Source organism: Polypterus senegalus, chromosome 3, assembly GCF_016835505.1.
Source record: "Polypterus senegalus isolate Bchr_013 chromosome 3, ASM1683550v1, whole genome shotgun sequence".
In the NCBI taxonomy this organism is placed as follows: domain Eukaryota; kingdom Metazoa; phylum Chordata; class Cladistia; order Polypteriformes; family Polypteridae; genus Polypterus; species Polypterus senegalus.
Window position 1 is genome coordinate 297,246,525 of NC_053156.1, and position 15,181 is coordinate 297,261,705.

Genomic DNA, 15,181 nt, shown 5'->3' on the forward strand with positions numbered 1-15,181 from the left:
TTGCTTTTCTTTATGTAAATACATTTTTCTTTTATAAAGATTCCTTTTGGACTGCTTTTTTGTTGTGGTTTCCCTTCCCTTGAGAGGCATTTTGATATATTTCAGGACATTGAAAGAAACTTAAACTTTAAATGTATATGCCCCATTTCTGGGGCCTGGATAGGCCCAAAGCCTACTGGTTGAATAGGGGGTGAGGTGGGCTTTTTTGAGCAAATGCTTTTCTGATCCAGCTAGGGGAGGACCCTGGCTTATTTCTCATTTCTCGCTGCACGCTATCTGCACATACTTTGATCACTCAGTTTTTTTTTTTTTTAATTTTTATTTATTAATTTTATTACAATCAATACATAGCAATCAAGTTTTTACAAAAAAAAAGAATTATGTTAAGAACAGATCGATCCCCACCCCTGAGAGAGAGAGCAAGCCAAACGGTGTAAAATTTAAGGCTTGTTAAAATACCTAAATTAATAAATTCTCTGTGCTTTATAAACTTATTTTAAAATATTACTGATTAGATCCTGCCATGTTTTGAAAAAATCACTCAGTTTTTATATGGAGCCTGTAGCAGCCTGTTTACATCATTCTAGCATGCTATGTTTAGCTCTCTTTCTTGGCTGTTTTCCAACAGCTGGCGCGTCACAAACATTTGTAGCAATTGCCTTGTATTTTTCATTCCAACAGATGGTGTACCACAAACATTAGCACTACTTTTACGAATCCCATACCAAATGACATATAACAGAGACATAGCAACCGGATAGACACACACACACACAGACAGACATATGTCCATTTATTAAAGTGGATAAACTGATTTCTTTCTGTCTGGCACTTACTTTCTGCTGGGCATATTCATCATTAATGTCTGTTGTGCACCATCTCTCAGAATATATTTTGTAATGCATGTAGCAATAAAATGCATTGAATTTGTCTTTCCAGCAGATGGTGTGTCACACACTATTGTAGTAATAAAATGCATTGGATTCATCTTTCCAACAGAGGGTGCATCACTGACATCAACAGTGCTTCTACAAATCACAGAGCAAATGGCATATAACAGAGACACATGCATTGCATTTGTCATTCCAACAGATGGCACATCACAAAAATTTGTAGTAATGAAATGCATAGCATTTTTCATTCCAACCAATGTTGCATCAGAAACATTAGCACTGCTTTTACAAATCCCATTTCCAAATGGCATATAACAGAGACATAGCAACTGGATGGACACACAAATAGACAGACACATGATCTTTTATTAAGGTGGATAAACTGATTTCTTTCCGTCTTGCTGTCACTTTCTGTTGGACATGTTTAGCATTGATGCCTGCAGCACACCATCTATTGGAATGTATTTTGTGATGCAGTCAGTAATAAAATACACTGCATTTGTCTTTCCAACATATGGTGCATCATAAACATTTGTAACAATAAAGTTCATTGAATTTGTCATTCCAACAGATGGTGCTTCACAAACATCAACACTGCTTCTACAATTCACACTCCAAGTGGCATATAACAGAGATTTATGTATTGAATTTGTCATTCCAACAGATGGCATAAACATTTATGTAATGCATTTCATTACTGAAAGCATTTGTGATGTGCCATCTGTTGGAATGACAAATACAATGTATTTTATTGATACTGTCAGAGATGCCAGGGGCAACAACCCGGCCGGGACGCCTTGAGGGACCGGAAGAGGGTCTATGCCCACCCTGGATCACGTGGGGGCTGCCATCCTGGTTGCTTTTGGGGCCACAGGTAGAGGGCTTGGAAGCCCAACCCTGTAGGGACCCATGGTCAATGCCAGGGGGTGCCCCAAAGCTTTCAGAACCCTGGACCTCAGCACTTCCGCCACACCAGGAAGTGCTGGGGGGAAGAGGAGCAGGGACACCTGGAGAGCTGAAGGAATCCGAGGTGAATGCCGGTTCCTCCGATAGGATGGGACGTGGTGCTGGGTACACACGTCCAGGTGCTGGCCGCCCTCTGCGGGGGTAGAAGGAATCCTTGAGGTCAGCGGAGAGGAAAAGAGTGCAGGCGGTTCCATCTATTCCAACGACAGGAGGGACACGGAACCCGCGGAGGGGATGCCGAACAGGCAAGTGCCGGGGTGCTGGATGGAGGGGGGAAAAGCTGCCAGTGCGTGGCACAAAGGGACGACAGGGAAAGGTTTCTGCGCAGCGGTTCTGCCCCTTTCTTTCTGTCTGTTTCAGGGCTGGACCCCGGAGAAGCAGTAGGACCCACTTTGTTGGGAACCTGCCCTCAGGAGACGGGCTGTCTGCTGGAAGGACTCTCCGCTGGCGTGCGGGTGCCGCCACAGCTGGAGGAGGCTATGAGGGAGCAAGTGGCTCCAACCAAAGGTGTGCGAAAACCTCGGGGGGGTGCCGAAGGAGTGGGGCCCGGGGTGCCAGTAAGAGGGGGGAGCGCAGCCTGTGCAAGGCACAGGAAGGCACCAAGTGTTGGTGTCCAGGTGGCGTTTCTGCTCCTATCCCTGTTAGGAGAAGAGGGCCGGACCTTGGCTGCCCAGAAGTAGGACCCGCTTCGGGGGTAAGCTGCCCTTGCGGGACGTGTCGTTCCATCCCGAGTGGTCTTTGCTGGCTGTCGGGCACTGTCAGGGATGCCAGGGGCAACAACCCAGCCGGGATGCCTTGAGGGACCGGAAGAGGGTCTATGCCCAACCTGGATCACGTGGGGGCCGCCATCCTGGTTGCTTTTGGGGCCACAGGTAGAGGGCTTGGAAGCCCAACCCTGTAGGGACCCGTGGTCACCGCCAGGGGGTGCCCCAAAGCTTTGGGAACCCTGGACCTCAGCACTTCCGCCACACCAGGAAGTGCTGGGGGGAAGAGGAGCAGGGACACCCGGAGAGCTTCCGGGAGGACAGCCAGCACTTCCGCCACACTGGGGCGTGTCCAGGGAGGAGTGCCGGGAAACACCTGGAGCCCAATAAAAGGGGCCGTCTCCCTTCATTCGAGGCTGGAGTCGGGTGGAAGCAGGACAAAGCAAGAGAGGAGAGTGGAGGCGGCCCGAAGAGAAGGCATTGTGTGGCCAGGACTGTTTGGGGTTTGTGTGTGTGCACTGGACTCATTTGTAAATATTAGTGTAAAATAAACGTGTGGTGGTGATGAACAACATGTCCACCTGTCTGTGTCCGGGCCGCGTCCACAATACATACATTACAAAATACATTCCAATTGAAGGTGCTCTGCAAACGTCAATGCTGATGTCAACGTTGAATATTCAGACTTCAACTCTCCGTCTTAGATGAGTGGTGCAGCTACTTCATGAACAATTTTTAGACTGTCAACATGACACCAGATGACATTGTATTAGATTACATGCACCAGGCACATTCAGGTGGTGACAGGAGTGTCACTTGAGGTTATAAAATTCTTTCAAAGGGAAGTTGAATGCAGGGAAGAAGCACTTCAAGTGACCAGAATTAGGAACTGATGCCAGAGATATTCCGTCAGCTCAGAAACTATCTATGAAGCCACTATTTTCAGCTGAAATGAAACCTAAAAACTAGACATGTCATCCGCAGAAGCACTGTACACAGCCAGCCATGATGGCAGTGCAAATTGTGAGGCACAGCACTGGCCAGATAATACAATAAAGGTGTGAAAGGTGAAACATCAAAAATTACAATGAGGTTTTATTTTCTCATGTTGTAGATACACAGCCAAATAGTAAATGTAGGCCAAGCCATCAAAAAAGAATTGTGTGACCATAATGAAATGACAGAAGACAGATGGTGTTGTGTCGTCCGTTATGACCCGCACAGTTAAAACGAATCCAAAGAACCAGCGCAGTGTGCTGAAGCAGACAGCTAATTACTGAATGGGCGGACCAGCAGTTGTTTGGTGGACGGTGATAATCGGAGAAGTTTCATCCATGAGACTCTGGCAAAGGCCAGTGGGAAAAAAAGGATCCCATACTCCGCATGTTCCAGCTTCATCAGCAAAAGCTGTAAATCAAAAAGTAAAGGCAACTAGAAAATAACTCAGTAATGGCAATGAATAGAAGCTGTCACAATACAACATGCTCACAATGGCTTATGGGTAGTTTGAACACACACAGTACACCACCCTGCTGTTAGTCTAATTGAAGACAAGGCCCAATGAACATGGACACTACTGTTGAATAACATGTCGTAGTGACATTTCCTTGGTCAGAGGGACTGAAAACCACTGAAATTCAGCGAAAGTTAATAGCGTGTGCAAATCAGTAAGCTCTTTTGGGTACCCATCTTACACAAACCTTATGGTACCCCAAGTCATCCTGCTCTATGACATGTGCACATCCATAGCTGATATACATATGTGCAGCAACAGAGTCCAAGTCACAGGAGGTTCTGCTCAGTCTTTATAACACACTGATGAGGCCTCATCTGGGGCCTCATGTATAACGCCGTGCGTAGAACTCGCACTATAACATGGCGTAAGCACAAAAGCCGAAATGTGCTTGCGCACAGAAAAATCCAGATGCAGGAATCTGTGCGTACTCCAACTTCCACGTTCTTCCGCTACATAAATCCCGATCAGCGTGAAAACTAACGCTCGTGCACGCGCATTTTGTGACGCCCCAACTCCTCCCAGAATTACGCCTATTTGAATATGCAAATCAATATAAATCACCCTTAAGCTCAGCCTTCTGTGAAAAGACAATGGGAAAAGCACGGGGAAAATATAACGATTTCAGCGAATACCAAGTGGAGGAAAAGGAAAAATATACCATTTGTTTAATTAAACCGTGGAATAATCAACAAAAGGAAGTTGATCGAGTGACATAGCGTGTGGAGAAACTTGAAAGCTCAGATATCAGTCGCCGTGAAAAGGCGAGTCGTAGCCTACCGTCTGAGTGTCATATGAAAGCTTTTTAGGGTACAGAGAAAAAAAAGGCACAGTGGGGAAAAAAAGCACGAAATGTCAACTTCAATCTCGAAATTTCCACTTTAATCATGTAGTTTATTTTGTCATTAAAGTAGAACATCATAAACGTCATCTTAAAATCATTTACTTAACCAGTTTCTCAAATCACATCGTAATTAAAGTAGCACGTTAAATGCTTTGTTTTGTATTTGATCTTCTACTCGTATGTGATCTATGTGTGTGAATCACTACTTGCTTCTTAAACCGGCTCTCTTCCTCCAACTGGACACAGAGTCCATTACATTCGTGATATTACAGTTCTCTGAATAACTAAAATACTGAGATGTATACGTGATATAATTAAGAGTTAAAGTACGTTATTAAACATGGGTTTTACAGCGCAGCGATTGTGCACGACCATCGATGAAATTATTTATTGCAGCAGTATCAGGGGCGGCTCTAGGTTTATGGTGGCACTGGGCAGAAAAAGAATCGGTGGCTCCTTTGCCCGCCAATGTCAGTGAGGTAGCTTATGCACGGTGGATGGCCACATCCGTTGCAGACACTAGCCGCCTCGTGCTCATGACACAAGCATTTAACTTTTGTTAATTTAATTTGCCGCTGCATTTTTAGCTGTGTCGTTATTTTCTCTTTCTGTTTTATATTCAATATATATTGACGTGGCCGCCCATGCAGTTCTTGCTTTTCTTTCTCCAAGTAACCGATTGCCACACAATCAGCTCTGTAATAGATGTTAAGCCATCTGTAAACTTAGAACACTGATTCTTTAAAAAGTTTAAGGAACATTGAAATATCTTCGTAGTACATGTTTAATTATTCTATCCTTCACGCCAGTCCCAGTGAAGAATATAGATTATTTAAATGAAGTTAAAGTTTTACCTGTATAATATAATAAACATATTTTGCTGCATTTCATCTTAAAAATGATATCGTCATCATATGTAAATACGCACTTTATAAAGTGGCTCAGGTTGTGCAATATTATAACTGTAGTGCAAGTTTACAGTGAGGTGATTGTACTTATAAGTACAAACAGTTCTACAAGGAGCAATTGATTGAGTGCATTTAAAGTTCTTGGGATGAAACTTTTTCTGAACCTCGAGGTCCGTACAGGAAAGGCTCTGAAACGTTTTGCCGTGGCTGAGACAGCGTGTCCTTGAAGCTGTATACCGATAATTCTCTTTCCGATCAGCTGCTGCTGTGATTCACACTCAGATACAGTGATATAAATACTCTGAGTGGTGCAGTGAGAGTAATATGGAAAAAGATGATCCGCTGTGGCAACTCCTAACAAGAGGAGCTGAAAGAAGAAGAAGAAGGTGCAGTGAGAGTAACAACGCTAAAGCAGTTATGGTATTTGGAATACTATGGCTGTTCCCTGAACCATTATATTGTTACAAGTTAATTACAATCAGATGCGTTACAATAATAAACAATATGCGGTTAGTTTCAGTGTATTTATAAAGCCGCGTCAGGAAAACAATGAGTAACCACACAGGAACAGTAGCACTGCTTTGACACTGGGTGCCGCCAGTCTGCAAAACCGAGCTGAGAACTTGCGTACGACAAGGCATGAGGTACCGTGGAAAAGTGCGTGGCTTTACGCCAAGTGTAGGTATTATACATCGCGATTTGAACGTGGAAAAGTTCTTACGCAACATTTCTGTGCGTACGCACCGTTTATACATGAGGCCCCTGGAGTCCTGGGTGCAGTTTGGGTCTCCAGACTACAAAAAGGACATAACAGCACTAGAGAAGGTCCAGAGAAGAGCGACTAGGCTGATTTGTGGCAGATGAAATTTAATGTCAGTAAATGTAAAGTATTACACATATGAAGTAAAAATGTGAGGTTTGAGTTTGAATACACAATGGGCGGTCGGAAAGCTGAAAGTAGACCTTATGAGAAGGATTTAGGAGTCGTAGTGAACTCTAAGCTATCGACTTCCAGACAGTGTTAAGAAGCCATTAAGAAGGCTAACAGAATGTCAAGTTATATAGCGCCTTGATGTGTGGAGTACAAGTCACAGGGGGTTCTGCTCAAGCTTTATAACACATTGGTGAGGCCTCATCTGGAGTCCTGTGTGCAGTTTGGGTCTTCAGACTACAAAGAGGACATAACAGCACCAGAAAGGTCCAGAGAAGAGCTTGGGAAGATTTGTGGCAAATGAAATTTAATGTCAGCAAATGTAAAGAATTAGGAAGTAAAAAATATTAGATTTGAGTACACAATGTGAGGTCTGAAAATTGAAAGTACTCCTAATAGATGGATTTAGGAGTCGTAGTGGACTCAACACTATCAACGGCCAGACAGTGTTCAGAAGCCATTAAGAAGGCTAACAGAATGTCAGGTTATATAGCGCCTTAATGTGTGGAGTACAAGTCACAGGAGGTTCTATTCAAGCTTTATAACACACTGGTGAGGCATCATCTGGAGTCCTGTGTGCAGTTTGGGTCTCCAGGCTACAAAGAGGACATAACAGCACCAGAAAGGTCCAGAGAAGAGCAACAAGGCTGATTAGAGGGCTACAGGGGATGAGTTATGAGGAAAAATTAAAAGAGCTGAGCCTTTACAGTTTAAAAAAAAGAAGACTAAGAAGAGACCTGAGTTGAGTGTTTAACATTATGAAGGGAATTAATCCAGTGGCTCGAGACGGTGACTTTAAAATGAGTTAATCAAAAACACGGGGACACAGCTGGAAACTTGTGAAGGGGAAATTTCACACAAACTTTAGGAAGTTTTTCTTCACACAGAGAATCAGAGAACTTGTGATCTACCACTTGTAGCTGTTCGTTAGACGCTTTTCTGACAATCAGATGTAAACGGCCGCATGTTGCCGGCGCCCTCTTCTGACATCATTCTGTTTTCTTCTCCTGACGTATTCTTCCCTTCTTCTTCCTCCCTCCAATGTGGCTCTTCAGACAAGGCATATTTATTATGAAATTCTACCGCGGGGGTTTTGCAAGATGTGATTGTTAGATATTCTGATTGGCTGGCTGTCAATATGATGAATGAATTCACTGTCTGTTTTCCCTAACAATAAAACTTTGTTGATGTTGCCTGAGGTATCGGCATGTCTTCCTTTCCCAGGCTGTGAAATAATTTAGCTACTTGTTGTCCCAGGTGCACAGGTTATTAACTAATCAATAGCCTTAGGCACCAGCATGTCTTCCTTTCTTTGTTGGAACTGCTGCTTTAAGAGTGAGATACAACTGGGAAGAGGATATGCTTTGATGTGTCCTGAATTTTGTTCATCTGTTGTTTTGTCTTGAACAAAATATAATGGAAATGTGACAGGTGTCTGATTACACTTACAGGTAATCTAACTTAGACACCATTAAAATATCCATCTACGATACCCAGTTCTATTAAGAGACTGGGAACTCTTGAGATTTACAGAACATAGCAAAAAGGGTTCTTTAAATTGGGTGGTGAGTAAACACACAATGAAAGACACAACAGTAATTTCAGGAAAAGCAACCCTAACTGCTATTACACAAGACAACAATAAGTAGAATTAAAAAGATAAATGAACATAAATAAAATCTAACAATATCAGGAACAAAATTCCGTTTTTAGAAAGGAAAGCACACAGTCCACCCTCTAAAAGTCCATTAAAAACAAGGATTGGAAAATACAACCTTTAGTGGTGCAGAGTCCAGTCTGTGCACTGTGTTACCCCAACAACTAATTTTACAACTGTCCACTGTGACAGATAGAGGGCGCTCTTGTCCTCTTGAACCCTCGGATAATACGTCAGACAGCAGATAAAAGTCCAAATTTTGACTTTATGAATAAACAACAGTACACAAAGCACCCTCCTCTCCACAATACTCATAAATAATCAATAAACACAATACTATAATCAATCCTCCACTCCCAGGCACGTTTCCACCCTTTCACCCAGCTCAGCTCGTCATCTGAGGATTTCCCACAATCCTTTATAGTCCTTGACCCGGAAGTGTTTCGCTCTCTCTGTTCATGTGACTAGGAACACTTCTGGGTCAGATAAAAAATCCTTCTTCAACCCGGATGCGCATCATTCCTCTTGTCCATGTAACTGCAAGGAAAATACTCTTTGTTCCTCCCTGCAGCATCCTCTAGTGGCCCCCATGGTATCCAGCAGGGATTTGAATAAATACTCCAATGTCCATGATGCCCTGCTGGCATTTGGGGCACCTCCATGCTGCAGGGAGGGCTCCACCTGGTGGTGTAGGGGTATTGGCCGGGATGAACGGCCAGCCATATATCACACCATGGATGCACTCTGTTCACTGGACACTCATTTCCCAACAGAGGTTTTTTCAAAATCGTGGAATCCCTGTCAGCGTCTCTTTGTCGATCCCTTTTTTCCACTCTGGGCTCCTTGTGTTGCTGTGACCTAGGCATGCCTCATTTCTCATCTGCCAGCTTTGCTCTGTCCTTTCATGCAGCTTCCCTCTCTCACTGGACCCACAATTGGCCTCTCCTTGTGGAGCTGTCTCTTCCTCCCTGGAAGTAAGTGTTGCCGTCCTTGTGCCTCACGTCGTGCCAGCCACGTACAACCTGGCAACGTGAGGAGCATTAAGATTTAGTGAGTTAATAAAGTAAATATATATGTATATATATATATGATGTGAACGTGGCCCGGACACAGACAGGCAGACATGTTGTTATGCACCACCACATGTTTATTGACACTATATACAATAAAGTTCAGTGCACACAAAGTCCTGGCCGCACAACGCCTTTCTTCGGGCCGCCTCCACACTCTCCTCTGCTTCGTCCTGCTTCCACCTGACTCCAGCCATGAATGAAGGGAGGTGGCCTCTTTTATCCACACCCAGATGTGCTCCAGGTGCTCCCTGGCAATCTCCCGCTGACACGCCCCAGTGTGGCGGAAGTGCCGGCTGTTCTCCCGGAAGCTCTCTGGGTGTCCCTGCTTCTCTTCCCCCCAGCACTTTCTGGTGTGGCGGAAGTGCTGAGGTCCAGGGTTCCCAAGGCATTGGGGCGCCCCTGGTGGTGATCACGGGCCCCTACAGGGTTGGGCTTCCAAGCCCTTTACCCGTGGCCCCCAAAGCAACCAGAGTGGCGGCCCCCATGTGATCCAGGGCGGGCGTAGACCCTCTTCCGGTCCTTCAGAGCGTACCAGCCGTGTCGTCGCCCCTGGCATCCCTGACAATATATATATATGATAAGAATTTAAAACAAAATGTCCAACAGTATAAATATCACACAAGTGAACGGCAGAATATTATAGTAAATAGTGCAGCAATAAATATACAGTACAAACCCTCCCTTGACTCTACACTGAACATAAAAAAGAAATGACACACAAAAAACACACGTCAGGCGTAAAGTCCAGGAAATTGTCCAGAGAATGATTAATGGAAATGATCTTGGACCGGTTAGCAGTATCTGCAATACAGAAGCACTTGATTGTTCTCTCCTCTCCTGAAATAAAAAAGAAACGGTCTCACCATATGGTCCTCAGCATGTCCTGATGCTACTGAACCCCAGGGTTTTGTGAGAATGGGAAGATCGTTAGAGATCCGGCATAAAGAGCAGCAAGCTGTGGATAGATCTTGTGATGCACTTCGGTGTTGTGTTCTGGTTTTTGTCCTTTTTTATATCGTCTATTTCCCTGCTCTCATTTAAATAAGGGAAATAACCCGGATGGACTTGATGGGCAGACAGGAAAATTACCTTGAAGGGTCACGGTCCTGCAGTATTCTCCTTCCCCCATTGTTTCCATGGGGATAACACAGACGCACCCTAGACTTCATAAACGGGACAACGCTACGAAAGACACGAGTCGACACAAAACACATTAAGATGTCACCATTCATGGAGCACTGCTACAAGTTATATTCTTTGTGACTTTTTATATAACAGAATAGGATTGATATCACCATTCAAAACTTTTCCTGTTTTGTCCAGATTCCTTCATTAAAGCAAACCAAATATTTTTTGAATGCACACAGTTACAGAAAACGTGTTCAATACATTCCTTATTTTTCCTTATTTAAAGCTGCATATATTTAATACATCTAGAAAAAAATTATACAGTAACACCTCAATTATCCGTCACTTGATTAACCGTTAGACTCCATTAACCGTCAGGGCGCCTACCTGTCCGTACACTGCAAGCTCTGCACGTTGGATCAACTCTCCCTTGTGTTCTTCACCAGCACCACCTGTCAGGCCGCATTTCAAAATCTCAGTTTTAATAGCGTTTCGTAGCTTGTCTCGTTTGTTATATTTACTCTGCTAAACATAGTTATGGCCATTAAACGTATGCAATGTGGAATTGTCACATAAAATTGAAATGATTCAAATTTTTACGAAACAGCGACATTGCTTCAAATTATCGCTTCAATTTACAGAGTAGGAAGAACAACGGCGACCGATATAAAGCATGAAACCGACAAAATTGAAAAACGTGTCGAAAATGGAAACCACTGACGGTAATGTTATTCTGTATTAACGTTAATGTTTTTCTGCATTGCAATTTTCTTTTTAAGTTCTGTTATATTATGTTTTGTTAATATATTGTGACGTGCAGGCAGCTTGTGATGTGTTGTACGAGAACAGAAAGGGTGGAATGAAAGCTGTAAGTGATGGGACTGGCTGAAGGGCTTTTGCTCAGTAAGGGGAGGACACGAGTGGCAGGAGAAGTGAAAGTTTCACCAAAGGAAGTTTGGAGTAGAGAGTCAGGAGACAATAAGCATGACTGTTTGTGGTATAAAAAAAGGCAGAACGTGAAGGGCAGGACATAAACGGATTGGTAGGGGGGGGATCTTTCTTTTATTGTTTTGGAGTTGAGTGCCATAACTCAGATAATGGAATATAAGACTGGGCGGCGTCTGTGACAGAACAAAGGCTTCAAGTAAAACGTAAAAAATGTTTGCTTATTACACTGGTCGTTACAATTCTGTTAACACTGTATTATATTTTGATAAATAAATATGACTATTCGCTAAAATAATCACCTGTATATCATTTTTAAAGTAGCTATTCTGTTATCCGTCTTTTCTGTTGTCCATCACGGCCTCAGTCCCGACCCCTGACAGGTAATCGAGGTTGTTCCACAAGGCTCTATCCTGGGTCCGCTGTTATTCTCAATCTATATGCTTCCGTTAGGTCAGATTATCTCAGGTTACAATGTGAGCTACCACAGCTATGCTGATGACACACAGCTGTACTTATCAATAGCTCCTGATGACTCCGACTCTTTCGATACACTAACACAATGTCTTACTGGTATTTCTGAATGGATGAATAGTAATTTTCTCAAACTAAATAAAGAGAAAACTGAAATTTTGGTAATTGGCAATAATGGATTCAGCGAGGTTATCAGAAATAAACTTAATGCACTAGGATTAAAAGTTAAGACGGAAGTAAAAAATTTAGGGGTAACCGTTGACTGTAATCTGAATTTTAAATCGCATATTCATCAGACCACTAGGACAGCATTTTTTCATTTAAGAAACATAGCTAAAGTTAGACCTCTTATATCATTGAAAGATGCTGAGAAATTAATTCACGCTTTTGTTTTCAGTTGACTAGATTACTGTAACGCACTCCTCTCAGGACTACCCAAAAAAGACATAAATCATTTGCAACGAGTGCAGAATGCAGCTGCTAGAATCCTAACTGGGAAAAGAAAATCCGAACACATTTCTCCAGTTTTGATGTCACTACACTGGTTGCCTGTGTCATTCAGGATTGACTTTAAAATACTGCTTATGGTTTATAAAGCCTTAAATAATCTCGCTCCATTTTATATATCGGAATGCCTGACACGTTATATTCCAAATCGTAACCTTAGATCTTCAAATGAGTGTCTCCTTATAATTCCAAAAGCTAAACTTAAAAGAAGTGGTGAGGCGGCCTTCTGCTGCTATGCACCTAAAATCTGGAATAGCCTGCCGATAGGAATTCGCCAGGCAAATACAGTGGAGCAATTTAAAACACTGCTGAAAACACATTACTTTAACATGGCCTTTTTATAACTTCACTTTAACATAATCCTGATACTCTGTATGTTCAATTCTTCATAATAACTATTCATGGTGGCTCTAAAATCGTACTGACCCCTACTCTCTCTTCTGTTTCTTTTTCCGGTTTTCTGTGGTGTCGACCTGCGCCATCACCACCTACTCAAAGCATCATGATGCTCCAACAATGATGGACTGAAAGCCAGAAGTCTACGTGACCATCATCATCAGGTCCTTCCATGAAAATATGATGATTTATGTTAGGTAGATTGCCCAGAGGGGACTGGGCGGTCTCTTGGTCTGGAACCCCTACAGATTTTATTTTTTCTCCAGCTTTTGGAGTTTTTTTGTTTTTTCTGTCCACCCTGGCCATCGGACCTTACTCTTATTCTATGTTAATTAATGTTGACTTATGTTTATTTTTTATTGTGTCTTCTATTTTTCTCTTCATTTTGTAAAGCACTTTGAGCTACATTTTTTTGTATGAATATGTGCTATATAAATAAATGTTGATTGATTGATTGATTGATTTAACTGCTGTGACGGAAACCGGGGTGACAACGAACCCTGACACGAACACACAAGTACAGTCTCAGGTTCAAATAAAGGTTGGTTTATTAGTCAAACTCCTCAAACAAGTGACAAAAAGCACAGAAACACAGGTTTCCCTCCCCACAATTCAATTCTTCCCCACACTTTCTCTCACCAGCGCACTGCCTTCCTCCAGTCGAGTGTTGCCCTTCTTCCTCCCAGCTCCAACTTACCTGGCCAAGGGAGTGCGGCCCCTTTTATTAAGGACCTGGGAGTACAGTAATCCCTCACTATATCGCGCTTCGACTTTTGCGGCTTCACTCTATCGCAGATTTTATATGTAAGCATATCTAAATATATAACGCAGATTTTTCACTTGGACGATCTGTCTTTTTACTTCCTGTACGTGCTTCCTCAGTTGGTTTGCCCAGTTGATTTCATACAAGGGACGCTATTGGCAGATGGCTGAGAAGGTACCCAATCAGAGCATACAGTTAAGTTCCTGTGTGCTGATTGGCTCAGCGACCGAGCGCCGAATTCGATTCCACTGGGTTAACCAGAAAGTCTTGTCTCGCTCATTCAGCATTGACGTGTTTCACTGTGTAAAGAGTTAACTTTTGTGCATTTTCTTGCATTGTACGTAATTATTGCTGCTGGCCTGTCTATCGTAATGGCTGTAACATAACATGTAACATGTGATATCGGAGACGCTCGATATCTTATCTATAATATTTAGATTTACTGTATATAAACAGTGTGTTTACATACATAATTTCAATGAATCTTACCTAATATCTAAGAGAATACAAAGGGTTTATGCTGTATAACTACGGGAAACGTTTATAAGAGTGTAGAAGACTTTATAAGGGCTTAAAATATATAAAAATTACCATATAAACATATGTTTTTTACTTTGCAGATTTTCACTTTTTGTGGGGGGGTTCTGAAACGTAACCCCCACGATAGGTGAGGGATGACTCTACTTCCGGGTCATACGGAAGTTCATTACAGCAGGGAGCTTGTCTCCCTGCAGTGCCCTCTTGCAACACCCAGTGACCCCAGCAGGGCTGCTCTGCCAGACTCCAAATCCCTCCATGCCCTGCTGGCTTTCCACTGGACACCGATATGCGGAGCTGCTGCCATCTAGTGTGCTGAAGGAGTAAAAAGCCCCCAGAAATATCTTCTCTTTTTCCCGTCCTTCCGAATCTGATGCCTTTTTCCTCCCAGGATGGCCATCTGTCTGTTAGGCGCTCCCCCCATCCAGGTAAGGAACCATTCCCTCTACTGGCTGGGTTGCCTGTCCAGCCCGTGTGGCATCTAAACTGCATATTAAACTATTGCATGATTAATATTTATGAATAACATTACATGAAATTTCTTACACTTGATTTGTTACAAATATACAGTATCTATGAGGAAGTGTCCATACCATTTTCCAATCGATCATGTATTTTGATGCCCACTTAAACTGCATAACAGGAAGGCACTCCCGATTCTGCTTTCCTTTCTTTACTTCCATTCTCTTCTGCTTCCATCTTCTCTCTCACTCAGGCTCTGCTTTATACCTCAGTGGGCGTGATGTCCTTATTATGGAAAGCCAATGAGGAAACTGGAACCAACCGTGCGCTCGCATGCAAGTGCGACCCGCCCCCAATCTTCCCATTAAATGTCCCGGGGGCCACACACACACACACAAGGAGCCTGAGTTGCCCCCTTTCATTTTTAAAACGGACCCTAATTTGTGTCACCACATCAACCTGACAGAACTCAAGAAGATC